The 7482-nt window shown below is 53.3% G+C and overlaps 1 long non-coding RNA gene across 1 annotated transcript; it reads left to right on the forward strand.

Annotated features, from left to right (window-relative positions):
- The first annotated feature begins 4468 nt into the window (after positions 1-4468).
- On the forward strand, positions 4469-6968 carry LOC140915818 (uncharacterized). The gene is made up of 3 exons (XR_012160289.1): positions 4469-4932; positions 5638-5757; positions 6646-6968. It is a non-coding gene; the product is annotated as an uncharacterized LOC140915818 (long non-coding RNA).
- Positions 6969-7482: the final 514 nt, after the last annotated feature.

Genomic DNA, 7482 nt, shown 5'->3' on the forward strand with positions numbered 1-7482 from the left:
AAGACCTACACTGGCAATACAGGGCACTAGAGACAGTGTTGGCACATGATGACATGCGCAATATTGATGTGAGTGATTTAGGTGATGAACTGAAAGCCCTTTCAAGATACATTTCAGCAGGATCAACTCCAAAGGCTGTTCTGGAATATATGTGCACAAGTAAGATAACCACCCTCTTTCCAAATGCTTTTGTTGCTCTGCACATTCTTCTAACACTTCCTGTAACAGTTGTCAGTGGAGAATGCAGCTTCTCCAAGCTGAAGTTAATAAAAACACATCTACGCTCCACAATGACACAGGAGAGGCTGGTTGGCCTTGCAGCCATCTCAGTAGAGCATGAACTGGCTTGGACTGTGGACCTTCAGCAGGAAGCAGTTCAAATCTTTGCAACCAAGAAGGCACGGAAAGCACCACTTTGATTATTCAAACAGATAAAAATGCCCATGTTTACTATGCAGACAAGAAAAGTTACATTTGCTGTCCAGACGTTTGAAAGTTAAGTGTTACTTATAATTTTTGAACAAGGCATTTTAAGTTGTTAGTTCTTCTTTATTGGGGTAGGTAGCAGAGCAGTACCATGAAAGGAGAAGAACAGAAAGAAGGCAGAATTGAGACCTTTCAAAGTTTTGGCCCAAGCGAGGGGGCATGGGGGCGTCGAGCTCCCCGCCTCAGGTGCCAAAATGTTGTGGGCTGGCCCTGCCGTAGGGGGCTGTGAGCGGGGAGCAACACCAAGCGTTCCATGCATCCAGGTCACTTTCCTCGCCTGGGCTGTTCTGTGAGGGGAGCATCAGGAGCTGCTGTTCTCCTGTCCTCTCCTTACGCAGACCAGGTAGCGAAAGTGACCTGGATGCAGAGAGTGCTGATGTTGTTCCTTGCTCCCCCTCAGAGCCCCCTAGAGGTGTACAGAGGAGCAGCATTCAAGGTGTGGAGTGGCCAGTCGCTTTGTACATCCAGGTCAGTTTCCCCACATGATCGCAGGAAGGGAATGCAGGGATTGGGGGGGGGGGAAAGGGGGAGAGGAGCCCACGGGGGCCAGAGACAATATGGGGAGCACAGTGCTCATGGGGGCCAGAGGCACCAAAATACAAGTTCACCCAGGGCACCATTTTCCCTAAGGCTGCCCCTGGAAGGAGGGGACCAGGCAGGGGGAGCAAGAGGGAGGGGAACATGTGGGGCAGCTGGAGCAGTTGGAGGCAGCAGCCAATCTGCGTGGGGAGCAAATGTCCAAAGTGATCACTGCAGGCAGCACCCTTTACTAGTGCACCATGGATCATCCCTGATGCCCTGCACTGCCAGCTGAGTCTCTCCCTTCCCCCTCTCCCCCCAACACGTGGGGCTGGCTGGCTGGCAGCAGTAGCACTCAGAAGAGGGAGAGAGATCCTGTCTGCTGCCTGCAGAGCAGGCCTCAATAGCCCCAGAGACTGGGAGAATCAACTGCAAGCGATCCTGTGGGCATGCATGACAGGTGGTGAGTGTCACACAGAAGGCTGGACATGTGGTGTAGGCCCCACTGTGTGGTATTTCTTGCAGTTTTATCATGTCTTATGATTTTTTATTTTTTTAAGCCCCAGCTCTTGGAGTCATGGGAATACACTTGAATCCCACCTTTCATTTAAAAAAGTAATTTTCTAGCCCCCTTGGTTGCAGTATAATGCCTCAAAACACAGCCCCTAAAGGCTATGACACCAGAAGGCAAATAAACAGAACCTAGATGTTGTTTTTAAAAAATTCCTGTTTTTTAAGCCAATCTTGTGTTTTCTGGAACCTGGCTCATGGCTTTTGAATGTTTCAGGTGGGCAACACCACAGCCCTAAAAGACATGCATTTGCTATACAGTATGGAAGAAAAAGGCAGTGCCATTTTTGGGTTGCATATGCAAAGGCATCACATCATAGAAAGGGGATTTACTCACCTTTTCTCTCTGTGCAGCTACACCTGGACTAGGGCATTTAATGTTAGGCTCCACCAGGAAGAGCTGACAAGTGGGAAGCAGTTCAGAGGAAAGCAACTACAGCCACAGTATGGTGCAGGGACTGAGTGATGAGGACAGATTAAAATATGTGTAGTATGGCTAAGTGAAGACTCCAGTGGGGTGTGTAAGGAGGGTGATGGAAATGAAAGCACTCTGCAGATATTTGGCTGAAGAGCTATGGAGGGTGAAATATGAGGGCAATGGTTAAAGATCAGAATAAATGGGGGATTTTCCCAGTGTGGGAGGCTGTATGTCATCTTGGGCACTAGCACATGGTGAAGTGACACTCTGTCATATTGTGCGATGGGACACAACACAGGTAGGAGAACAGGGCCAATGGAATAACAGTATCTGAAAAGAGACCATGTCCCCAAGCAAGCCCATAGCTAGCCTTGCAAAAATGTGCATGGCACACACAGAGCAGAGAATACTGGCCCTTCAGAGCTGAGCAGGGAAGTCTCTGATGCTGTTCCGCCTTGTTCCAGAAGTCATACTGCAAAGACAGACCCATGGAACAAAAGACACAACCCTCGGGAGAGAGGAAGCAATCCCAGCATGACAGTTTGGTCTGAGAGACAGCTCAAACTCAGGCTTTAGGGTCAGGAACCTAGGTCTTGAAGTCAGGTGGAGCAAGGCTCCCCTCTCCACCACAAGGACTCCTTGGAAACGTAGTCCTTGGGGGGTCAGGGGTATGGAAAAAGACAGTTACCTTTTCCATAACTGGTGTTCTTCGAGATGTGTTGCTCATGTCTATTCCACAATAGGTGTGCGTGCTCGCCACATGCAGCGGTGCCAGAAGATTTTCCCCTAGCAGTACCCATAGGGGAGCACCCCTAGTGACCCCTGGAGCAGCGCCTCCATGGTGCGATATAAGGGGTGCTGCACGCTCCCCCCACCCTCAGTTCCTTCTTGCCAGACAACTCCGACAGAGGGGAAGGAGGGTGGGATGTGGAATAGACGTGAGCAGCACATCTCAAAGAACACCAGTTATGGAAAAAGTAACTATCTTTTCTTCTTCAAGTGATTGCTCATGTGTATTCCATGATAGGTGATTCCAAGCTATATCTGTCGGAGGTGGGTAGGAGTTCACAAATTCTTGGGATGGAGCACAGCCCTTCTGAACCCAACGTCTTCCCTGGTTTGGGAGATAATCGCATAATGCGAGGTAAACGTATGAACTGAAGACCATGTGGCAGCCCTGTAAATGTCCTCCTTAAAAGCAGCCAACGAGGCTTGCGCCTTAGTCGAGTGCAACCTCACAATTGACAGCGGAGGGATTCCCGCCAGGTCATCACAGGTACGGATGCACAAGGTGATCCAGTTGGAGAGCCGCTGAGTAGAGATCGGCCAACCCCTCATGCATTTGGTCGAGGTGATGAACAGCTGCGAAGACTTTCTGAATGGCTTAGTCCATTCCAGGTAAAAGGCCAGAGCCCATCTCACATCCAGAGTGTGGAGGCAGCACTCCTCACTGGACGCATGTGGCTTGGGGCACAGGATCAGCAGGAAAATATCCTGACCTATGTGGTAGGCAAAGACCACCTTCGGGAGGGATGAAGGATGTGCGTGGAGCTGGACCTTATCTTTATGGAACACCGTGTACTGGGGCTCGGAGGTCAGGGCCCTGAGTTCCGAGACCCGTCTTGCTGACGTGATCACCACCAGGCAGACTAACTTCCATGAGAGGTGCGACCAGGAGCATGTAGCTAACAGCTCAAAGGGTGGACCCGTGAGCCGGGCCAGCACCAAGTTCAGGTCCCACTGCAGGACTGAGGGCCTAATGTATGGGAAGAGACAATCTAATCCCTTAAGGAATCAGCCAGTCATAGCATGGGAGAATACAGTGTGCCCTTACACCGGTAGGTGGAAGGCCGATATGTCCACCAAGTACACCTTGATGGATGAGGGTGCCAGGCCGTGGTCTCTAAGGTGAAGGAGATAGTCTAAAATGAGCTGGATCAGGGCAGCAATGGGGGAGACGCCCCGTTCAGCCGCCTACTGAGAAAACTGAGACCACTTCACTAAGTAGGCTCGGCACGTGGAGGGTTGCCTACTTTCCAAGAGGACGTGCTGAATCCTTTCCGAGCACGTCCTTTCCTCCCAGCCTAACCATTAGGCAGCCATGCCGAGAGGTGGAGCGCCGCTAGGCTGGGGTGGAGGAGGCAGCCCTGGTCCTGGGAGAGCAGGTCCAGGCGGGGCGGCAACGGCCATGGCGAAGCTACCGCCATGCTTGTGAGGGTCCCGTACCAATGTTGCCTGGGCCACACCATGGCAATCAGGAGGACCCGGGCCCTGTCCATCTTTATCTTTACCAGGACCTTGCCGATCAGTGGAAATGGGGGGAAGGTATAGAAAAACTGGCCTGACTAGGATAGGAGGAAGGCATCGAAGATAGCACCCCGTCCCAGCCCCACCCTGTAGGATTCATACAAGGTTCATGCACTTGACAACATTCAGGGCACACCCAGAGTGTTGTGTAGGAGCAGTGCACACACAGCTCCTCTCAAGGGCATGAACCTTGGAATCTTGCCCAGATGACATGAACCGTGGGAAGCCTCCCAGGACTGGGCTCAAGGCCCGAGAGCAAGGAATGTGGTAGATAGAAATTGGTAAATAAGAATGTTAAACAAAGCCAGTGTATTCCTTTTATCTGTTGGAGAATGTAATGCGCGGGGGAGAAAAAGAATAAAGGAGAGGGTGGAAAGCTGACAGGACCAGTCCGTTGGCAGACCAGCCTGTTTGCTTGCTTAAAGCTTTGTGCTGTCTTGTATTTGAACCACAACACCGCCCCCTGGAGCAGAACCGGGGACACCAACAGTTCTGCCGAGTCCTGAACAGGTCCACCTGGGGAGTTCCCCACTCTTGGAAAAGTCTGTGCACCACCTCTGGGTGAAGAGACCACTCGTGCTGAGAGGAGAAGTCCCGGCTCAGGCGATCCACCCGCGAATTCCGGATGCCCGGTAGGTGGTAGGCCTGTAGGCAAATGTCGTGGGCTACACAGAAGTCCCACAGCCTGAGGGCTTCCTGGCAAAGGATCGGGCCCCGCCTTGCCTGTTGATGTAAAACATCGAGGCCATGTTGTCCATGAGAACCCTGACCACCCTGCCCTCCAGGTGTGAGCGAAAGGCCACACACGCCAGCTGGACCGCCCTGAGTTCCTTGATGTTTATGTGGAGGGCCAGGTCCTGTGCAGACCACAGACGTTGGGTCTAAACATCCCTCACATGGGCTCCCCACCCCAGGTCCAATGCGTTGGACACCAGCTCCATCAACAAGGGTCTGCCTCTGAATGGGACCCCGCGGAGTATGTTCCCAGGGAAGACCACCATTGTAGGGAGGCGATCACCTGGCTCAGGCACAGTGAGGACCTTGTCCATCCTGTCTCTGGCCTGGGAGAACACCGAGGCCAACCAGAGCTGGAGGGGCCTCATCCTGAGTCTGGCATGGTGAACCACATATGTGCATGCCGACATGTGATCCAGGAGCTGGAGACACGCTCTGGCAGTTGTCACTGGAAACCTTGTGACTGTGTCAATGAGCCCTTTCAGGGTCTTGAACCTGTCCAGTGGGAGGGAGGCCCTGGCCGACGTAGCGTCCAGGACTGCCCCGATAAACTCTATGTGCTGTACTGGGACTAATGTGGACTTGGTGTCATTCACCAACAGGCCCAGAGTGGCACACGTGGACAGGAGGAGCACCATGTGATCCTGCACCTGCGACCGGGAGCTGCCCTTGACCAGCCAGTCGTCCAGATAGGGGAAGATCTGGACCCCATGATGTCTGAGGTAGACCGCCACCACAGACATACACTTTGTGAATACCCTGGGGGCAGTGGACAGGCCAAATGGGAGGACCGTAAATGGGTAGTGTTCTTGCCCAACTGTGAAACGGAGGAAGCGCCTGTGCCCCTCAAATATATGGATGTGGAAGTACGCGCCCTGCAGATCGAGGGTGGCATACCAGTCCCCAGGATCCAGGGAGGGGATGATGGAGGCCAGAGAAACCATGTGGAACTTGAGCTTCACCATGTACTGGTTCGGGCCTTGCAGGTCCAAGATGGGCCTGAGCCCCCCTTTGGCCTTCGGGATAAGGAAATAGCGGGAGTGGTACCCCTTGAGTTTGAACTCCACTGGCACCATTTCCACCGCTCCTAGGCCAAGGAGCTGCCCCACCTCCTGCTCGAGCAGAGCCTCGTGAGAGGGGTCCCTCCAGGAGGGACGGGGGTGGCGGGTGGTTGGGTGGGGAAAAGGTAAACTGGAGGGTGTAGCCCCGGGAGATGGTGCTGAGGACTCATCATTCCAAGGTCAGCCACGACCGCTCTGGGAGAAAAGCACACGATAGGTTGGTCCAGGGAGGCTTTATTGTGGGTGGATCCCTGGTGAGTACTGGTAGATTTTCCCCCGGGCATTCCGTCAAAACTGCCGTTTCCCCACCTGTTTGCCCTTGGAGGATCCAGGCTGGGGGGCAGATCAGGACTGCCTCCATGGGCGTTTCTTATAGTCCTGTGACTTTTTATAAGGGGGCTCATATTTAGAGTGGGTGGCCTGGGTGGGAGCCTACTGGGGCTTAAACTTAGGTCTAGCTGGAGCCGGAACATAGAGGCCAAGAGTCTTAAGTGTAATGCGGGAGTCTTTCAGACCATGCAGTTTTATGTCCGTCTGTTCCCCAAACAGAGCCTTGCCATCAAACAGGAGGTCCTGAAGGGAGGTTTGCACCTCACTGGACAGCCCAGACAGTAGAAGCCACGATGCCCTTCTCAGGGACACCATGGAGACCATGGACCGCGCAGCCCTGTCCGCTGCACTGACACTGCTTGCAGGGTTGCCCTGGCAGCCACTGTACCCTCCTCCACCAGAGCTTTGAACTCCTTCCTGTCACGCTCTTGGAAGGAGTCCTCAAATTTGGGCAGAGAGCCCCACACATTGGATTCATACCGACCCAGGAGAGCCTGATGGTTCGCCACCCATAACTGGAAACTTGAAGACAAATAAATGTTCCTCCCAAACAAATCCAGCCTCCTTGAGTCTTTATTTTTTGGAGTAGGGGGCTGGTGGGCCCTGCTGCTCCCTTTGGTTGACCGACTTGATTACCAGGGAGTTAGGGGTAGGGTGGGTGTATAGATATTCATGCCCCTTGGCAGGCACAAGTACTTGCGTTCCACTCTCTTTGAAATGGGGGACAAGGAGGCCGGGGTTTGCCACAAGGCATTTGAAATTTTTGCCTCCCCTTCATGGAGTGGCACGGCCACTCTGCCCGGTACCGAGGTGGATAGGACGTTGAAGAGGGAGTCTGAGGGCTCCTCCACCTCCTCTGCCTGAAGGTTGAGGCTTGATGCCACCCTTTTCAATAGTTCCTGGTGGGCTTTAGAGTCCTCCTGCAGGATGGACAGAGGAGGGTCCTCGCCTCATCAGGGGAGGGTGAGGAGGCAGGCACGGTACTTTGTGTGTCCACCGGCAATGGAGGATCCACCACTTGGTCGCTTTCCGAAGGTGCACGTCCCACCAACTGCT

This window comes from Lepidochelys kempii, chromosome 8 (assembly GCF_965140285.1).
Source record: "Lepidochelys kempii isolate rLepKem1 chromosome 8, rLepKem1.hap1, whole genome shotgun sequence".
NCBI classification, from domain to species: domain Eukaryota; kingdom Metazoa; phylum Chordata; order Testudines; family Cheloniidae; genus Lepidochelys; species Lepidochelys kempii.